This window comes from Bos indicus, chromosome 11 (genome assembly GCF_029378745.1).
Source record: "Bos indicus isolate NIAB-ARS_2022 breed Sahiwal x Tharparkar chromosome 11, NIAB-ARS_B.indTharparkar_mat_pri_1.0, whole genome shotgun sequence".
NCBI classification, from domain to species: Eukaryota; Metazoa; Chordata; class Mammalia; order Artiodactyla; family Bovidae; genus Bos; species Bos indicus.
The window spans coordinates 24,483,607-24,505,751 of NC_091770.1; the positions used below are offsets into that span (position 1 = coordinate 24,483,607).

The following is a 22,145-nucleotide window of genomic DNA, read 5'->3' on the forward strand; positions in this document are numbered from 1 at the left end:
ACATTTACCTTAGGCAGCTCTCTTAACTAACCTAAGTTTTCATTTCTTGATTTTAAAATCTCTAGTTGTAGAGAGTTGGGGCTACCTTGCTTACTAATTTCCTAGCGAAAATTCGATGTTTCTGTTAATTTTCTTAAGGACAAGAATCATGTGTTGTTTTCCAAATACCCTTGCATCCAAGTACAAAGCTGGACCCAGGAGGCACAGACAGCCCATGGTGTGGCCATGTTCTGAAAAGACTAGGCTGCTGCTGCTGCTGCTAAGTCGCTTCAGTCGTGTCCGACTCTGTGCGACCCCAAAGACGGCAGCTCACCAGGCTCCCCCATCCCTGGGATTCTCCAGGCAAGAACACTGGAGTGGGTTGCCATTTCCTTCTCCAATGCATGAAAGTAAAAAGTGAAAGTGAAGTCGCTCAGTCGTGTCCTACTCGTAGCGACCCCATGGACTGCAGCCTACCAGGCTCCTCCATCCATGGGATTTTCCAGGCAAGAGTACTGGAGTAGGGTGCCATCACCTTCTCTGAAGACTAGGCTAGACCCTTCTAAGACCCTTCTCAAGCCAGGACCTAAGGCTAGCAGTGAGAACGTTAGAAGGGGGAAAACACTGTAACTAGGATCTGTAACCAGTTACAGGTCCTTCTGAACTGTTTGTGGTGCTTAGTTCGGCTAGTGAAGCTGAATTTCCAAGATATCTACTTCTAGCCTATGCTTGTCCCTTGGACTGCAAGGAGATCCAACCAGACCATCCTACAGGAAATCAGTCCTGAATATTCACTGGAAGGACTGATGCTGAAGCTGAAACGCCAATATTTTGGCCACCTGATGCAAAGAACTGACTCATTTGAAAAGACCCTGATGCTGGGAAAGATTGAGGGTGGGAGGAGAAGGGGACAACAGAGGATGAGGTGGTTGGATGGCATCACCAACTCGATGGACTTGAGTTTGAGTAGGCTCCAGGAGTTGGTGATAGACAGAGAGACCTGGTATGCTGCAGTCCGTGGGGTCGCAAAGAGTTGAACACGACTGAGAGATTGAACTAAGCCTATGCTTATCTTTAAATTCACATCGAACAGTAGAAGATCATTAAAGCTGCTCATACATCCAATACTGTCTGGGGTTAGTGAAGGAGAGAATTGTGAAACATCATGTGTGTGTGTTAGTCGCTCAGTTGTGTCTGACTCTTTGCGACCCCATGGACTGTAGCCTGCCAGGCTCCTCCATCCATGGGCTTTTCCAGGCAAGAATACTGGAGTGGATTGCCATTTCCTTCTCCAGGGATCTTCCAGACCCAGGGATTGAACCCAGGTCTCCTGCATTGCCGTCTGACTCGTCTTACACATGCACGTATATTTCAAACCTGTGCTGTGCATCTTGGTTTCAGCCCGTGAAATTCTGTGGTGACTGTTTTTGCTCCGAGAAGGTGCTGCGCCTCTTTCCGTCCTGGGCTTAGAATGATAAGCAGATTAGAAGGTCATGAGTGACAGCGGCCAGGATGGTCCTCTTACTTCCTCCGCTTCCTCTCTCGGGAGAGGCCGGAGGACTCTGGAGAAAACAGAGATGGGAAGGAAAACAAGTCAATCCCAGCGTGGGGAGCAGGGAGGGGAGAGAATGGTGACAGACTGTGGGAGCTGCCAGCAAACATCTGATTCCCTGCATTGCTCGGAGGAGAGGAGGCAAGTCTTCCCAAATCCGGGCGCCCCAACACGATTGCGAAAGCCACGCCCATCGGCCCACAGACGGCCAACACTGCTGCAGAACCAGTGAGACACCTTGGGAAACCGCCCGAGTTTCTGGAGACATCTCTGTAAAAGCTGCCTTTCGCCCTGGTGGATGCTGGAATCCCAGCACTGGGTGACCCAGAGCCGCCTTTTGTTCACGGCAAAGTTAATTTCAGAAATGTCGTTCTCGGATGGATGCGGTCCTGGGGCGAAGAGTCAATGCCTTCTCCCACCGGCGGCCGCGGGGCTGGCTGAGCACGCGCGCAGAGGCACTCCTCGAGCTTTGAAGTCAACAGAGGTAGGCAGGGCAGGCCACGGTGGAAAACTGTGAAGTCAGCAGAGTTATCGCGGGCACTCCTCCCTTCCCCCTTGCTTCCCCTTTCTCCACCCATTTCCCCCCTCTCAGCTTGCAGCTTCTCATTTCCCAGGGGATCGTGCAACAGAAGAAAAGCCGTCCAGAGATACGAGGGGCCAGCCCACGGCTCCAGCTATCGAAGTATGCTCCCCCCCCCCAGCCCCCACCAAGTCTAAAACAAACACAGGAACGCATTCCATACATTTCCAAAGACTAGAGAGCGCACACAGAAATCCTGGCCTTTGTGCCTTCTCCCTTAAACCCCACGAGTTTGGGGCCTCAAGTTTGAAGCCGGCTTCCTGCCTCCCCTGGGTTTTTTGAAAGATTCAAAAGTGCCTCAGACCAAGACAGCTGCTTGGTTGATGGCTCACATTGAAACCACAAATTATAAAATGATAAATCGCTGCTCAAAGCTCTTCCAGGAAAGACTATGTTGTCAAGATTAAGTTACAACCTCATGGACCTATGAGTGAGTCGAGCTGCTGACTAACTCTCACACTTCTTTTCCTGCCCAAGATGTTTTTGCTTCGTGAACTTTCACTGTTTCTGAATACTTGAAACAAATGACTGAAGGCAGAAAAAACATCAGGGGACTTCTTAACCCATGGAGCTTTTTACAGGCTTTATTATGTAACGGCTGCTTTCGTTTTGTGAGACCCAAAGGAAGTTGAAGAAATCTCTTTCTTCTTGAGCACTTAACTGCCAGCGATCTGTGAGAAATGGCTTCGTGTGGGCAGCTCCACTCACTTGAAACTCTAGTTGGAACGTGTAGTGTGTGCTAAATCAAAGCTGGTTTTAAGGAATTTGGGTCTTAAAGTATCTGTTCAGTGATTTGGGCAGGATTGCAACATGAATTACTGTATTTGGTTCCCATGAAATAAATTCTTTGGACTACTCTTAAAGGGTCTGGTCTAGTGATCGAGTGTGACAAATAATTAGGCCACATGCATTCTCTCATGTAATGATGCTTCTCTCTGCCAGGGTTTTGGCAGGCAGAAGGAGGTAAGATGAAATGCTTGTTTGACACCTATATATTGCCTTGCTGAGGGGTCTGGCACACTGACCTCATTGAGATCACCTGGGGCTGGAGGAAGACCATCATCTATCCATTATGTGTCTCCAGCACAGGGCCTTGGTTACACAACTGTGATCCGGTTTCTCCAAGGCCACTCAAGTCTTGAGGACCATCAGACTGTGAGTCATAATCACTTTAGCATTGACTCCTAAGTTCCCTCTTGTTGATTTTACACCTCAAGCCCTTCAGTTTCTCTCTTTCTTGGAGGCCTTGGGTTCTGTGTGGCAGTTTTTGTTTTCTGATGTCATCTTGTGTTATCACCTACGCTAGCCACTGCAGGGCCTGCCACGGCTACTGTCTCTGCTTTTCTTGAAGGCAGGCCTGCTGTCATTACTGCTGCTTTTTCTGGGCTACTTCAAGTTGTGGGGAGAGTTCTTTACTGTGATTATAGCTCTTTCTTCCAATTTTGACTGGTCTGGCGTCTCTGTGACTATAGCTCATTAGGACTCCTGAGGCTAGGAGGCACTATTTTTTTATGCTACCTTGTTTTTATTTTTTTTAAATAACATATACTGTAACTTACTTTTTGCAGGGAAGTATAAATATGAAAACAATAATAGTCATTAATCCCACAGTCTAGTAATGCTTCACAGTATTTTTTTTTAAATAAAAGTAATAAACCCAAGGGAAAAAATTAAAGCAATAAAAATGGTATCAGAGAAAAATAAAAGCTCCTCTTCTGCCCCTAAATCCCTCCCCCAAATATAACTACGATTACTAATTTTTGTGTATCCTTGTTACTGCACATGTATGTATGTCCTTTAACAAAATTTTACATAAAAATAATCTTTCTGTACTCATCATCATTCTACATTTTGCTTTTTTCACCTAAAAGGCTATCTAAGAGATTTTTCCATCTATGCACTGCAGGGATACTCCCTATTTTTAATGTCTGCATAGTCTTTGTTAGAAGAGAATGTGCCTTCCAAATGAAATGCATTCAAATAAAATAATTCCAGGTCATTTCTATCCCTTACTTCCTCCACTCCCTGAATCCAAAGTGAATTATCTGACTTACAAGTTTGAAAGAATAACCTAGGCATGTTAGTTTCAACCCTGGCCTCCCTGAGACTCTCATTTTCACAGTGGTGAAGAAACTAGTACCTTCCTTGTATAGAGATTAGATGAGTTAATATATGTAAAGCTCTGATGCATAGAAATTATTCAGTAAGTGCTAGTTCTCGTAATTAATTTTGCATATGCTGTACTGGGACTTGCTCTCTCCCTTAACAATATATCTTAGGGATTATTCCGCAGCAGTATATATACACGCATGCTTAGTTGCTCAGTCGTGTCCAGCTCTTTGTGACCCCATGGACTGTAGCCCGCCAGGCTCCTCTATCCATGGGATTTTTTCAGGTAAAAATGCTGGAGTGGGTTGCCATTACCTCCTCCCGATCTTCCCTACCCAGGAATTGAACCCATATTTCCTGTGTCTCCTACATTGACAGGCAGATTTTTTTTTTTTTTTGACAGGCAGATTCTTTACCTGCTGAGCCATTGAGGAAACCCACTTATAGACATACCTCATTTTAAAAGTGGCTAGTATGGTGTTTCATAGTATAACCTCACTGTAGTTTATTTAGATGTGTTCCAATTTGGGTTGTTTCTAACATTCAACCCTTTCTCACCTGAGGATATAGAGTTCTGGAGTCAGTCATTATAAGGTTCACCTGCCATAAGTATATTTTCCTTTATTTAACAAACATGTATATCATTTACTACCTGTCATACAATGTCCTAATCACCTTTAAAACTTTATTATTAACTCATTAATACTCATAATGATGCTTTTGAAATAGGAGCAGTGTAATCTCCATATTACACATTGGGAAACTGAGGCACAGAGAGGTTAAATAACTTACCTGAGATCACATGGCTGGGAAAAGGAGGACCGAAAAAGCCAGGCCAGGCAGTCTGGCTCCCAAATTCACACATTTGACCTCCCTGTCCACATTCTTCACCTCTCTTTATTCTAAACCCTGTGGCATCACTTCAATAAGACCCTGAGACTCATTTTGTCACATTTCACACCCCTATTGTGGATGGGAATTCAGCCTTTTTGAAATATACTTAGGGACATATAGGTGATTTAAAAGAGAACATGATCGGGACTTTGCTGGTGGTCCAATGATTAGAACTGTGCTCGCCAACGCAAGGGGCACGAGTTCAATCTCTGGTCAGGGAACTAAGATCCCACGTACTATGTGGTGGGGCCAAAAGGAAAAAAATAAGACAAAACGTGTTTGCTGAATCAGTCTGACTCAAATTACCAAGAGCCAGCTTTTCTAAGGACTGTCCCGACTATACCCAGCCAGCATGGAGAAAGCTTTTCAAGTGATGATACCAGCATTTGCCTTCAGAGGTCCCAGGTCTGGGTTCTCAACTCTGCCACAGTGGCCCGCTGAGCAAACTCACAATACAGGTCAGCAGACAGCCTTAAAATAAACAAACATGTTTGTGCTGTGCCCAGTTATGAAACAGTGCATATCCAATTTGGTAGTGCAAAACTCATGCAAATAATCTGCTTTTTCCGATTCCTGCTGTGTATGAGTCTTTGACTTGGCCAACTCAAATTCCTAAAATACTAAGGTTCAGAAAGTCTGGTCAAAGTTTACTAGTTAAATATGAAACCCTGCCTCCTCTATCCATCATCACTGCCCCCATCCCTACCCTCAAGCCACTTTAGCTTTTAGACATATGTACACTAAATGCCTTTTTCTTTCAAGATATGAGTGAGGTATTTCTTTTGGAGTATATCCAGATAATCTGGCAAATCCACACTTGATGTTAGCCACAGGGAAGAATATTTATCAAAAAAAAAAAGAAAGAGGAACAAAATATAAAATTAGGGCAGACTATGGACTCACCCTCTTTAGAAATCAGAAAAATGGAAGACCTTACCAAACTGAAGAGTTTAATTTTTTTTTTTTGCTTTGTTAATGGAAAAAATATGTACACATACATAATTTAATATTCTGGAAAATTCTTAATGATTAGCATTTACATTTTCATTTCAAAAGTTATTGCTTATTCTAACATACTAAAACCTGTACTTTTTCCTTTTATACATAAACCTCTATCTCTGGGTTCTGTCTTGTAGAAAGAAAGTTACTTAAGGCCAGTTTTTTACCCATCCTGAAGCTTAAATTTTGGCTCAAGGAGCTTCCTGTTCTACTCCAGCTGTGACATGTTGAAAATAAACCTGGCAATTGGAGACAATTTGTTATACTTTCTGAGCTTTTGCTGTGGCTGTAGCCCTTTATGTCTTAGGAAATAGGGTGGGAGATAGGGAGAGAAGTGGGGGAGAGGGAAGGAGAAGGGGAGGAGATCTGATGGGAACAGGAAATAGGGTCTTCCGGTTTTCCCAGGCCTTCTTTCTGCTCCTTTTACCTTTGCATCCTCCAAGGGGATGAACTGCCTCTGCACATACAGGCGCACCTCACTTTATTGTGCTTCACTTTTTTGTGCGCTTTGCAAATATTATGCTTTTTACAACTGGAAGGTTTATGGCCATCCTGCATCAAGGAAGTCTATCAGCACCATTTTCCCAGTAACATTTGCTCATTTCATAACTCTGTGTCACACTTTGGTAATTCTGGCAATGAACGTGAAAAAAGAGTCACTCAATTGTGTCCGACTCTTTGTGACCCCATGGCCTGTAGCTCGGTAGGCTTCTCTGTCCATGGAATTTTCCAGGCAAGAATACTGGAGTGGGGAGCCATGTCCTCCTCCAGGGGATCTTTGTGACCTAGGGATCAAACCCAGGTCTCCCGTTTTGCAGGCATATTCTTTGCTATCTGAGCCACTAGAGAAGCCCTTTTTCAATATTGTACTTGCTACGGTGACATGATCAGTAATATTTCATGTTAGTACTACTACTCGCTGAAGGCTCAGATGACAGCCTTTTTTAGCAATAAATTGTATTTAAATTGGGCTTTTTCTATGGCTCAGTGGGTGAAGAATCCGCCTGCATAGGAGACATAGGAGACACGGATCCCCTTCCTTGGTCAGGAAGATCCCCTGGAGGAGGAAATGACAACCCACTCCAGAATTCTTGCCTGGAAAATCCCATGGACAAAGGAGCCTGGCAGGCTACAGTCCATGGGGTCACAAAGGGTTGGACATGACTGAGTGACTGAGTACACATGCATGTATTTAAATTAAGGTATGTTGTTTTTTTAGACGTAATGCCATTGCACACTTGATGGGCTACAGCATAGCCTAAGCATAAATTTTCTATGCACTAGGAAACCAGAAACTTCATGGGACTTGCTTTACTGCAGTCTTCACTTTATTGCTGTGGTCTGGAACCAAACCCGCAGTATCTCCGAGGTCTGCCTGTGTGTCTAATCCAACTCTTCTCACAGGGAGGTAGTTGAGCAAGAAGGGATTGTGTTGGGATGGGAGCAGGAACTTGTCTTACCCTTAATTATAATGCACAGTGCCGGAGATTGAACACAGGAAACTAGATTCTGGCAGAATTGCTAAGAACAAAGACAGAAATTGATTTAAAAAGGAGTGATCCATTTTTCATTAAAAATACCAACCACACACTCACAGAACTAATCACCCTATTCTCCCACCCCAGTATCATCTACTGGAAACTGCTCTAAACCCTTGTCCCTACTGAAGAAGTAGGCCCAACAGCCATGTTTTGTAGCTTGTTATCCAGCTCTCCATTCTCATAGCTGATTGAACAAGAGGTGAATACCCGATTCAAGAGCAGTTAATCTGTAAATTCACTAGATTCCCATGACCTGTAGCCCTATGAAAAGAGAAAGAGATCCTGGGCTAATCAGAGTCATTCTCAGAGGAGTGGCATGAAAGCAAAGAGAAAAGTTATTAGCAGTGCAGAAAGGAGGAAGGGTGAACTGTATTTATAATGATGAAATCCCACAGACAGCGATGAATGTCTGTTAGTGAGGTCTGTCAGGCCACCTCAAATTGAGAACTAGCTTTTAGTACTAGTTTTCTGAGGCCAGCCCGTTACGGTTTCTGTTCTTGTATTTCTGAAAGCTTCCATTATCTTATCTTGTATTTTTCTTAAAGTTCTTATACTCGAGCTAGCTGGAATGAGTGCCTGGTGGTTGTAGCCAAGAAAAAGCCAAACTAAAGCATTATTAAATAGGCAGGCAAAAATAGAGCCAAAATAAAGAGGACTGAGAAGTCAGGAAAGTCAAAGCCAAAAGCGATGGGAGTAGGTGACTTTTGTTAAGGTTCTTGAGGTTGCCGATAATGTTGTTGAAATGAGTTCAAATTGATTAAAGAAGAAAAAAGAAAAGGAATTCACATATTTATATGAAGGATGCTCAAGTAGAGCAAGGGCAGCCAGGACTCTTAAGAACTAGTGACAGTTCCTCAAAATGTTAATATAGTGTTATTACCATATGACCCAGTGATTCGACTCCTATGAAGACTTAAGTGCACACTAGAACTTGTGCGCCAGTGTTCATAGCAGCATTATTCAGAATAGACAAAGAGCGGAAACAACTCCACCAACTGACGAAGGATAAAGCAATTAGCATACCCCTATAATGGAATATTATTTTATCGTATAAAAGAAACGAAATGCTGATACATACTACAACATGAATGAACCTTGAATAAGTGAAAGAAACTAGACACAAAAGGTCACTTATTATGTGGTCCCAGTTGGCTACTGGGGGCTGGGCAGAGTGGGGAATGGAAAATGATTGCTAATGGTCCTGGAGTTTCTTCTGGGGGAGATAAAAATGGTCTGGAATTAGACAGTGATAGTTGCTGTACAATTCTGAATATAATTAAAAAAAAAACAACTCAATTGCATACTTCATTTTTTGAAATATTTATTTTTATTTATTTGGTTACATCATGTCTTAGTTGAGGCACACAGAGTCTTCGATCTCCGTTGTGGAATATGGGAGCTTTAGTTGCAGCATGTGGGACCCAGTTCTCTGACCAGGGATGGAACCCAGGTCCCCAGCACTGGAAGCCCAGAGTCTTAGCCACTGGACCACCAGGGAACTCCCTCACTTGTATACTTTCAAAAGAGTGAATTTTCTCAACATGTGAATTATATCTAAAGCTATTATTACAAAAAGTATATACATATGAAAACAGAACAAAGCCAAACAAAACAACAATATTGTGTCTCAAAGTGGAAAGCCAGGAAGAGAAAACCACATGACTCTCTCTGTCTCTCTCCACCCACTACTGCCCCAGGCTGTCATCTCTGCTTCCCTATGGACATCTGCTTCATTCTTCCCTCTCTACAAATCAGCTTTCTTTGCTGTTTCATGCACAAAGCAGCCTATAAACCCCACAGTTCACACTTATGTGTTGTGACAGAGACTAACCAGGTGGTCACCTGTCCATTTGTTCTTCATTCTGAGCATATAATGAAATGACATTTTTCAGCATCCTTTGCAGTTCAGTTCAGTTCAGTCAGTCAGTCGTGTCCGACTCTTTGAGACCCCATGGACTGCAGCACACAAGGCTTCCCTGTCTATCACCAACTCCTGTAGCTTGCTCAAACTCACGTCCATCGAGTCAGTGATGCCATCCAACCATCTCATCCTCTGTCGTCCCCTTCTCCTCCTGCCTTCAATCTTTCTAAGCATCAGGGTCTTTTCTAATGAGTCAGTTCTTCACATTAAGTGGCCAAAGTATTGCATATTCAGCTTCAGCATCAGTCCTTCCAATGAATATTCAGGAATGATTTCCTTTAGGATTGACTGGTTTGATCTCCTTGCAGTCCAAGGGACTCTTTGCAGTCAAGTGCAGTCATATGATGAATTATGGCCAGGAAAATGTGGGCAGAAGTGATACAAACTATTCTCAGGCCTGGTCAATTAAAAAACCTACTCTGTACCTCTCCATCCTCTTCCTTTGACTGCTGCTGTTGCTGCTGCTAAGTCGCTTCAGTTGTGTCCGACTCTGTGCGACCCCATAGATGGCAGCCCACCAGGCTTCCACGTCCCTGGGATTCTCCAGGCAAGAACACTGGAGTGGGTTGCCATTTCCTTCTCCAATGCATGAAAGTAAAAAGTGAAAGTGAAGTCGCTCAGTCGTGTCCGACTCTTAGCGACCCCATGGACTGCAGTCTACCAGGCTCCTCCATCCATGGGATTTTCCAGGCAAAAGTACTGGAATGGGGTGCCATTGCCTTCTCCGCTTCCTTTGACTAGGACCTTAGAAAATAGTTGAACTGCTAGATGAAAAAGGAGCCTGGATATTTGATAAAATTTATTGGAGCACAGCATTTCCCCACTGACCTATTTGAACTGGATATGATTGAGAAATAAGCTACTGAAATTTGGGGGTTGGTTGTTGCAGTAGCTAACTTACTCTGACCATATATGTCCTCTGTACAAGAGACTAACCCAGATTGACTGGTTGGGCTCTCAGATCCAGTGTAAAATCTTCAGATAAGAAAATTGTATTGGTCCTAAGTGAGTCAGGAAGTCTCCTAGTTCACTTGTCTGAAGCTGAGGCATGAGGTCACAGGGCATAAACATAGTTCCCTGGGGGCTACTTACATAAGCAAGAGGCACTTCTTAGAGAAAAGATGTCCACTCTAGTGGTTAAATAGGAGGGGTCACTGTGAATTAGGGAAATGAAGATGCAATGCCCAGAGCAACTCTATGTTTCTCCCCCTAATACATTCATAGATAGAAATATAGGTATGGGTATAGATATATTATAGATATGGATGTAATATATTCTGGTTCCTAATTTTAAAGGTAAAGTGCTTTTAAGGAAATTTGAAAAAAGAAAAAAAGATTGAGTCACCATTTTGCTGTAACTCCTCCCCTCCTTTCCATTCCATTCCTTCTCCTCCCCCCATCCTAGGGGACAGTACAGTGCAGTGTGTGCCTGCTAAGTCGATTCAGTCGTGTCCGACTCTGTGCGACCCCATAGATGGCAGCTCACCAGGCTCCCCCGTCCCTGGGATTCTCCAGGCAAGAACATTGGAGTGGGTTGCCATTTCCTTCTCCAATGCATGAAAGTGAAAAGTGAAAGTGAAGTCGCTCAGTCGTGTCTGACTCCTAGCGACCCCATGGACAGCAGCCCACCAGGCTCCTCCGTCCATGGGATTTTCCAGGCAAGAGTACTGGAGTGGGGTGCCATTGCCTTTTCTTTACAATGCAATGTGTGCCTGCTAAGTCACTTCAGTTGTGTCTGACTCTTTGCAACCCTATGGACTGTACCCCACCAGGCTCTTCTATCTATGGGATTCTCTAGGCAAGAACACTGGAGTGGGTTGCCATGCCCTCCTCCAGGGAATCTTCCTGACCCGGGGATTGAACCTCTGTCTCCTGCAGCTCTTGCATTGCAGGCAGATTCTTTACCACTGAGTCACCAGTGTAGCTAAGATTAGTTAACTCTCTAGAATGAGATTACCTGGCAATAGCTTTGTTTCACTGTTTCCTGGCTCTGGGCTGTTGGACAAATTATTTAACTCCTCTCTGTTCTAATTTCTCCATCCATATGGGAATATTAATAATAGCACTTACCATAAAAGAGTCTAATGAAGATCAATTAGTTAATTTGTTCAGGGTATAGGAATGTGCCTGGTTCATAGAATTTATTTGCTGTTTGTTGTTATTATGTATTTGAAACTGCATTGCAAATTTAAAAATTTTTTTCTAGAATCTTCTAAAGATTAAAGGTGGACTGTGTCTTTAGTGACAACTCTTTTTATCTTCTTGAAGATCCCAAAGAAGTGGCAATCAGTTGTTCTTGTGGATGCTCTGAACTGGTGGAGTTATCCAAATGCAGATATTTATATGGAGATTGAAAAGCAGAGACTTTACTTCGTCGACAAAGGTCCCTATAGTCAAAACTATGGTTTTTCCAATAGTCATGTAGGGATGTGAGAATTGGATCATAAAGGAAGCTGAGCATCAAAGAATTGACGTTTCTGAACTGTGGCGTTGGAGAAGACTCTTGAGAGTCCCTCAGACTGCAAGATCAAACCAGTCAGTCCCAAAGGAAGTCAGTCCTGAATACTAATTGGAAGGACTGAGGCTGAAGCTGAAGCTCCAATACTTTGGCCACCTGATGTGAAGAACTGACTCATTAGAAAAGACCCTGATGCTGGGAAAGATTGAAGGCTGGAGGAGAAGGGGCCTACAGAGGATGAGATGGTTGGATGGCATCACCGACTCAATGGACATGAGTTTGAGCAAGCTTCAGGAGTTGGTGATGGACAGGGAAGCCTGGCGTGCTGCAATCCATGGGGTCTCAAAGAGTCGGACATGACTGAGCGACTGAACTGAACTGAGATGAAGATACTGAGGTTTTTGTTTAAATAACACAAAGAGCCATTTTTATTGGCAGGAGGTGTACCTCTTCCAGATTATTGTAATGTCTCATTTCCTCTGTTAATGGTCTGAATCAAGAAGTTGGGGCCTCAGGACTTGGGTCAAGAGGACTAGAGGAGACTCCCCATCCAGGAGATAGAAAGAGCTCCTGCACCACACTGGCAGCTGAAAGCAAAGGAGCAGGATGCTAGGCAGGAGCCCCTGGAAAGAGTCTAATGGGGGAAATTTAGGAGCAGTGATATCCAATATCCACTTTTACAGGTTTTTTTTCCTGCACTGTAATTCCCCTCTGTAATCATTAAGACTTCATGAAGTTTGTTAAAACTGTAGCCTTATGTTAGCAGCATCCTGGGAAATAGAAAGGTTTTCATATTTCATGGTAAGGTAGATATTAGAGAGTGACAGCCAGCTGGAAAAGCTGTTATGAGATGACTAGAGGTGACTGGGGAAGAATTCTGGAACAGAGCTGCTCAGTGTAAGGTGACCAGTGGAAACCAGCGTAGATTGGGGAATATGGAAATACCTGGAAGGAGGCAAGGAAGGTAATCCAATAAAGCTGGAAAAATCTGGATAATCTCTCTCTCCATGTGTGTTTAAACGTGTGTTTGTGTGTCTGCATACCTATACAGAATTTATATCCACTTTGGATTTATGGCATATACTTTTTCCCATTATGTCGTGAGCTTTCTTAGTGTCTTTAAATATTGTTCAAGTACATAACAAGTATATAATGAATAATGATCTCTTAATACTCTATGATTTTATTCTCTTATTTAACTACTTCCAATTATTAGACTTTTTTTCAATTTTTCACTTTTGTAAGTAACATTGCAGTGAACATTCTTACGTATTCTTCTGTGCATATTAAAAAATTATTTCTCAAGATAAGTTCTCAAAAGTCTGTTTTCTGTGCTAAATTGTATGAACAGTCTTAGGCTTTTGATATATATTGACAAATTGCCTGTTGGAAAATTCATAGCCTAAAGGACTCCATAACCACTGCACCACATCTTCATGTTAGATTAGCTGTGCTCATTTAAAGAGGCTGAACATGATAAATATGGGACAGTGTTTGCCTGTTACCATGAGATTTCACCAAGGAAATATGTCTCAATTTCCTTGTCAAAAACTTGCCTTTCTTTACCTCCAGGATAGTCTTTCTTTAGCAGATTTAGCTGTGAGGAAACATTGATATTCTTTCCAGACAGAACTCTCTAGCCTCCCTCAAAGGGAGCTTATTCTTTTTAAAATTTTTTTAAACTTTTTATTTCATATTGGAGTATAGTCAATTAACAATGTTGTGATAATTTCAGGTGGACAGCAAAGGGACTCAGCCATGTATGTACCTGTATCTATTCTCCCCTAAACTCCCCTCCTATCCAGGCTGCTGCATAACATTGAGTTCCCTGTTCTATACAGTAGCACCCTGTTGGTCATCCATTTTAAATATAGCAACGCATATATGTCAATCCAAACTCCCTAACTATCACTTCCCCCAATTCCCCCCCACCCTACTGGAAACTGTAAGTTAGGTCTCTGAGTCTGTGAGTCTGTTTCTGTTTCCTAAATAAGTTCATCTGTATCATTTCTTTTTAGATCCCACATATAAGAAATGTCATATAATATTTCTCCTTCTCTATCTGATTTACTTCACTCGGCATGACCATCTCTAGGTCCATCCATGTTACTGCAAATGGCATTATTTCATTCTTTTTAATGGCTGAGTAGTATTCCATGCATATATGTACCACATCTTCTTTATCCATCCCTCTGCCAATGGACGTTTAGGTTGCTTCGATGCTTCAGCTATTGTAAACAGTGCTTCAGTGAATATTGGGGTGCATGTATCCTTTTGGGCCATGTTTTTCTCTGGGTATATGCCCAGAAGTAAGATCGCTGGATCATGTGGCAACTCTAGTTTTATTAAGGAACCTCCCGGAGAAGGTGATGGCACCCCACTCCAGTACTCTCACCTGGAAAATCCCATGGACGGAGGAGCCTGGTAGGCTGCAGTCCATGGGGTCGCTAAGAGTCTGACACGACTGAGTGACTTCACTTTCACTGTTCACTTCCATGCTTTGGAGAAGGAAATGGCAACCCACTCCAGTGTTCTTGCCTGGAGAATCCCAGGGACGTGGAAGCCTGGTGGGCTGCCGTCTATGGCGTCCAACTCTGTGGAGTTGGACACGACTGAAGCAGCTTAGCAGCAGCAGCAGCAGCAAGGAACCTCCATACTGTTCTCCATAGTGGCTGTACCAATTTACATTCCCCCTAATGACTGAGTGACTTGACTTTCACTTTTCACTTTCATGCATTGGAGAAGGAAATGGCAACCCACTCCAGTGTTCTTGCCTGGAGAATCCCAGGGACGGGGGAGCCTGGTGGGCTGCCGTCTATGGGGTTGCACAGAGTCGGACACGACTGAAGTGACTTAGAAGTAGCAACAGTGTAGGAGGATTCAAAGGGAGCTTATTCTTAATTCTCCTCTGTCTACTTTGAAAGCAAGGTGAAATAATCCATCTGCTGTGGCATGACTGAGGGAAAACCTTGTCTATGACTCTCAAGTTTACCCCCACAGCAGGTATCTTGACTCTAGATAAATGCCCACTAGTTCTTACATAACATACTTAGAGTGATTGTAACTTTACACATTACTATAGAGAATGTTGATGGCAAAATATGATGGGGTTATAGAGACCATTTACAAGACCAGACTGATGTATGTAGCATCATCCACTACAACATGCCAAGTGTTAGGATGGAGTTAGTGGCATCGGCATGAGAGGAGCAATACAAGTGGTGTGCTCACACCAGCTGTCCTGGCTCTCTCTTAATTGCATACTTTAATCCCAAGATAACCATGGGCAGCTCTGAGCCCTCGGCTCAGAGGGAGCAAGCCATTCAATTTCTTTGACTTTATTAATTCATGGGAAGTAGTTCTTGAGAAGTCCCTAGAACTCTGTTCTGCACTTTCAACACTTGACATCACAAATCCTCCACTGAGAAGTTGTGGAAACTAAGCAAGAAGTTTAATTGCATTTCCTGAATCATAACTAAATAATGAAAGAACCTGGACTAGTGCTGTGCATTTCCTTTTATTTGTTTATTTGTTCTTAACAGTACTGTTGCTGACTGCCAAAGTAACGCATGTGCATAGGAGGGAGAAATGAAAGTGCAGAGAGTAGAATAAAAATCACCCACAATTCTAGAACAGTAGAGATTTCTGCTGTTAACATTTTGGTAGATTATTTTCCCACGCTTTTACCCATAGATCTAGACACATACTGTCATCTCTTTTGTAATTCTGAGATCATACAGTATTATTTTGTAATCTCCTTTTTTCTTGTTGTAGGTTGTTTCTGATTTTGCACCATCAAAAGTAATACCATGAGGGCATTTCTTGGTAGGTAAGTCTTTGTATGTAGCTCTGATTATTTTCTTTGGGCTGATTCCTCAAAGTGAAGTTGCTGAGTTAAATAAAGATAGTCACAGTTTAGAGCTTTTGATAAACAGCACTAGCAGGCCCTCCAGAAATATGGGCCATTTTCCACACCTGTTAGTAGTATCTGAGGCTACCTGTTTGCCTGTCTCCTCATCTACAGCAAGGAGAATTTTTTTTTTTTTTAATAAATTTTCCAAGTTGATTTCTGGCAAATGATGTCTCCTCATCTTAATTTGTACTTTAAAAAATAAAACTCTTCTTGGATACAGAATTATTTATGCTCTGTATTTCTTCCTTAGTGAATGCCAGCTTCTGTCCTTTGCCATGCTAACACTTCCTAACCTGCCTTGTGGCCAGCTTGGTGAGCCTCATTTTGTGCAGGATCCTGGATGACTGAGAGTGACACCAGTGAGAAGAGGCCTTTCTCATACCATGTCCCTGTGAGGCCCCTAAGGCTCTTCCACAGGAATTACTTCTCACTCTTGGGCAAGAATGGTCTATTTTACACCATGGCCTGTCTGCACCTCAGTCATGTCTCACTGCACAGGCTGGTGCCAAAATGCCACCATTTTGGAAAAAAGGTTGCAGGTCTGAGGTAATCTCATCTTTATTTTAGTTCATAGACTAAAGATTTATAGATCTATAAATCTTAAAGATTTATACATCTTCCCCAAACTACAGCTGTCACAGTTTCACTGAAATGAAAGTGGCCAGGGGGACCTTATCTGAAAATGATCATTCAGTTGAGTGCAAGTCCCCAGGACCCGAGGATGAAAATCTCCTATTGTGAATGGAAGGACTTTGATGATGACTACCACTGACCTGTGCCAACTGGAAATGTTCTGCATCACAGACCATTCCCATCAGGCACTCAAACTCCATCAGGCACTCAGTGTGGGCAAAACCAAGTTTTTGATTAGGAGGAGGGTAAGGAATGATACCTTGATCTGGCGACACACATACTTATGTGCTCACAAATGCATTCTGTTTGCACATATGCATACAATTACTAGGAAAACAATAAATGCTGGAGAGGGTGTGGAAAAAAGGGAAAAAAGTTCTTGTACTGTTGATGGGAATGTAAATGGATGCAGCCTCTATGAAAGACAGTATGGAGATTCCTTAAAAAAAACTAGGAATAAAACCTCCATATGACCCAGCAATCCCACTCCTAGGCATATACCCTGAGGAAACCAGGGTTGAAAAAGACACATGTAACCCATTGTTCATTGCAGCACTATTTACAACAGGTAGAACATGGAAGCAACCTAGATGTCCATCGACAGATGAATGGATAAAGAAGTTGTGGTACATATGCACAATGGAATATTACTCAGCCATAAAAAGGAACACATTTGTGTCAGTTCTGATGAGGTAGATGAACCTAGAACCTATTATACAGAATGAAGTGAGTCAGAAAGAGAAAGATATATACCATATTCTAACACATATATACAGGATCTAGAAAAATGGTACTGAAGAATTTATTTACAGGACAACAGTGGAGAAACAGACATAGAGAATAGACTTAGGGACATGGGGAGAGGGGAGGAGAGGGTGAGATGTATGGAAAGAGTAACATGGAAACTTACATTACCATATGTAAAATAGATAGCCAACGGGAATTTACTGTATGGCTCAGGAACTCAAACAGGGGCTCTGTATCAACCTTGAGGGATGGGTGGGGAGGGAGATGGGAGGGAGTTTCAAAAGGGAGGGTATATATGTATGCCTATGACTGATTCAGGGGTGGATGGAGAGGGAGATGGGGTGGAGTTTCAAAAGGGAGGGGATATATGTATACCTATGATGGATTTATGCTGAGGTTTGACAGAAAACAGCAAAATTCTGTAAAGCAATTATTCTTCAATTAAAAAATAAATAAATTTTTAAAATTACTAGGAAAAGAAACTAAAGGAAATTACATGATCAAAAGCAAATTATTCATTTTGTATTTCTTTTTCCAAAAATAATTTCAGACTGTCTAAAGGCAAATTAATACAGTAATATCCATACAACTTACTCCTCTGATGAACCTTTGATAGGCACTCAGACTGCCTCCCTAAAGTGTGCAGACAAAAAAGGAAACTGCTTCTTAAATTCACTGGAAAAGCTTTATGTGCTTTACTTACATTCATGAAGAACCATAAACCAGGGGTGGGAAATCTCTCCAGGTCTTTAATCTTATTATTATAATCCAAGTGTTTCATCACACTAAAGAACCACTTAGGACTTCTTACATTTCTAGTTACAGTTTATCTCTTAAATGCCTGTTCTTTACTCACAGACTTCTGACATTTGGACAAAGACTGAAAATAAAATAAATCTATCTTTTATTACTTAAAGGCCATTTTAACTTTATGCTCTTATAAGATTTTGTTACAAGGTTTTGATCCTGTGTTTGGTCATTTAGTTATTGGACTTAAAATTTGGCGTTTCAGTGGACCTCAGAGCAGTGAATTTCTAGAAATGTACAATCAAGCTATCACCTAAAGGTTTATCTGAAAGTTTTTAATCAGACTTGGTTTTATCAGATCATCCCATAATAGTTTGCTGAGGTTTTACTGACATATGAAACAAAATAAATATGGATGAGGAATATTTGATTTAACTCTGTAGGGGATATGAATTAGTAGAAGAATGGATTTTCTGAGGAAAATAAGAAATTAGTAAGGACAAGAAATTGTGATCTAGACAATGGCTGCTGTATTAGCTTATAGTGTAAACTGAATAGTGGAGGAAGGAGGACAGCAGTAGAGAATGGGGGAAAAGCATCTACTCAGTAACTAATGAGAAGCTAGGAAATCAGCTTCTACAGCCCAAGGAGGAAGTGGGAGAGAAGAATTGGTAACCCTGGCTGGCAAGCATACTTGGGTACCCTGAATACTAAAAATATGTGCCTTTATCATACTCCAAGTCAAGTTAATTTTCTGCTTCTGCTCTTCTCCATTCATTCATTAAACAAATATTTATTAAGCACTTGCCATATGCCAGGTGCTTGTCCAGGGACTGGGAATACAATAGTGAACAAAATCAAGTCCTGCCAAAGTTCTTTCAACTCTAGCCTATATTTTCTTCTTCAGCTCTCATGCTAGCCCCTCAGTCTTCACCTCCTTTCCCCCCACTGCAACCTGATTTCTTTTCCCACCATCATGATAAAAGAGCTCTCTAAAGACCAGTGACAACTTAATCGCTGTATCTAGCGCCCCTTTGTCGTTCCCCATCTTCCTCAGACTCTGTAGCATTTAAGAGCATCTGATTTCCATCAGTTTTTAAAACTCTTGGCTTCTCTGGGTTTTGTGACATGACACTAGCTTGACTCGCCTTCTATGACTGTTATGCTCTTTCTCTGTCTTGTTCTCTTGCCTCCTAAATTGTGGTGGTCTGTTCATTTCTACACATTGCTCACGTCGATTTTCTCTTTCTCAAATCTTTCTCCTTGATCCTTCTCATGACTTAAGTCATTGGCTCTATTTAGAAGTATCCTAAATCTATATCCCCGGACCCAGCTCTCTCCTAAACTTGAATCTCACATTTTAGACTTTGTGTTGGAGGTTTCCATCTGGGCATCTGCTCGTGATGCCAGCGCAATCTGTTTAAAACTGAAGGCAGCGTATTTACCATCCAGGGTTCAAAACTGCAAACAACAGAAACCCACTCTGGCTAATTCAAGCAGAAAACGAATTCACTGGGAGGATATCAGGTGGCTCACTGGGTCGACAGGGAAGCCAGAGGACCAAGCATGGAAAATGGGCAGGAACCCAGGCAGTCTAGGGCACAGAGAGCACAGCCAAGTTCACTCCATAGGAGGAGTCTGTTGAGGACGCTGCCCTGGAGCTGGCTTTCCCCGCTCAATCAACGCTGGTCTTCAGTGTCTCAGTCACCTTCCAGTGTGGTCCTTGACGGCTAGATTTTTGTATTATTCCCCCCAGAGTCAAAGACTTGGGTTGGGGCTTCCGATTGGTCTAGGTCATGTGGTGGGTCCCAGCTGCCCAGGATGACAGCTGATTCCCTTCAGCTTCCCACAAAAAGAAAGGGATCTGACACAGGCCAACCAGAAAATGGCAACTAACCACTAACTTTTCCCCTTCTCACCTCACTTCCTTATGTCCCCTTTGGCATTTAATGCTGCCATCCTTCTCTCCATTACTGGGAGTTGAATCTGGATGATTTCTTTTACTCCTTCCTCTCCCTCAGCTTCTGAGGCAGTCAGTCATCCGGGTTTGCAAGGATTTATTTGTCATTCATTCATTTGTTGTTTTCCTTCACAGTATTTTCTTCTTGGACCTTTCTGTAGCTACTCCTCCAAATTGCATTCTCCTCTTCCAGGGCCTCCTCCATTTTATCCACCCACAGGTTCATTGTTTTCTGTAGCAACACTTTGATCTTATCACTTGCATTGTAGATGTCTCAGCCTGGCATTCGAGAATCTCCACAATAGAATTCTAATGAGACTAAGAGGTAAACTGGTGCAGTGAGAAGGGCTTGGCCTTCAGATACAGAGTAATGTGGGTTCAAACTCTGATTTTCCCACTTTCTAGTTGTAAGACTCTTGAGATTCACTTTCCTGATCTGAAAAATGGGAATAATAAAACCTATCTCCTAGGGTGTTTGTAAGTCAGCTCTTTGAAGGTTAGAATGGTGTTATGAGTTGTCTTTAGGTTACAACATCAACTCACAGATGCTTATATGAACAATATTCAATTACAGACCTGTCTGTTTCAAAACTTAAATAAGATTGTCATCAGTGTGGTTTTGACAAAGGCAGGTTAGGATCAGTATGCTACATGTTTTGAGAGCTAAGTGGAAATCTAACCACCATTTATAGCATTGTTCCTAATTTCAAACAGCTGACTTGCAAATGACCTTTTGGAAATATTTTATTTGCAAGTAGAGAACTTCCTGTGTTATTAATTTTGGGAGTTGAATTTCCCTGATTGGCTGCTTTCCACTATAACATTGCTATTTTAAAGTATTTCCCTGCAGAATTTCAATTTTGTGAGAGGCTGCTATGAATTCCTTATGGGGAAAAAAACATATAGTTATGGTGGACAGATGAAAATTATTAGCTATTATTTCTCAGGCTCACCCAGCATTCTGTAAACGTGGTGAAGCTCTAGCACATAGAAATAAAGTTCTAAAGTTTGTTCCACAGTCTCAACAAGCCCTGTTTCATGGCATAAGTTCTGGGTTGGCCCTGGAAAACTGAGCTCTGCAGCCCAGGCTGGAGCTTCTCTGGGCTCGACATGAATGGCACCATCAGAGCTACCCTAATTAACCTCAGTCAGCATTCATTCACTTACTCGTGCATCCACGCAGCAAATCCCCCTCAGTCAGGCGTGTTTGGTGAACCTCACAGTATAGGTTTCAGTCTCATCAGCTCCTGCCAAGAATTTACAGCACTGCTGATTGCTTGATTTTTTTCCCCTGAGGTCAGTAAGACTTTAGGTGAAAGATGGTAATCATGCCAAGATTGGTAAAAGTTGTTTAATTAGCATGATATTTTAAACTAGTCTCTACACATATAGTTTGTGGGTGAATTAATATGCACTGCAATGTATTTTTTTGTCTCTCTAATGGTTTTTAAAGTGAACACATGTTAACAATATGATTAAAATAATACTTATGATTATTAAATATTATTTTTGATTAATAGTATGATATGATATACTTAAAAGTGAAATCACCTGTATTTCTCTCCACATATTTCTTCCCCCACTCAATATCACTTCCCAAAGGCAACTACTTTTTAACACATTGGGGGTACATGCTCCCACACTTCTTTTTATTTTGGTATAATTTTATTTTTTTTTAATTTATTTAGTTTAATTGGAGGCTAATTACTTTACAATATTGTAGTGGTTTTTGCCATACATTGACATGAATCAGCCATGGGTGTACATGTGTTCCCCATCCTGAACCCCCCTCCCACCACCCTCCCCATCCCATCCCTCTGGGTCATCCCAGTGCACCAGCCCTGAGCACCCTGTCCCATGCATCAAACCTGGACTGGCAATCTCTTTCACATATGATAATATACATGTTTCAATGCTATTCTCTCAAATCATCCCACCCTTGCCTTCTCCCACAGAGTCCAAAAGACTGTTCTATACACCTGTGTCTCTTTTGCTGTCTCACATATAGGGTTATTGTTACTATCTTTTAAAATTCCATATATATGCATTAGTATACTGTATTGGTGTTTTTCTTTCTGGCTTACTTCACTCTGTATAATAGGCTCCAGTTTC

The 22,145-nt window shown here is 42.1% G+C and overlaps 1 protein-coding gene across 1 annotated transcript in view; it reads left to right on the plus strand.

The window, feature by feature from the left end:
• LOC139185700 (uncharacterized) overlaps positions 1 to 22,145 on the plus strand; it is a 63,409-nt gene that overhangs the window by 36,773 nt on the left and 4,491 nt on the right. The window contains exon 10 of the mRNA XM_070798159.1: positions 15,808 to 15,862. The gene's annotated coding sequence lies outside the window, so the exon portion shown is untranslated. The remainder of the gene's footprint in view (positions 1 to 15,807; positions 15,863 to 22,145) is intronic.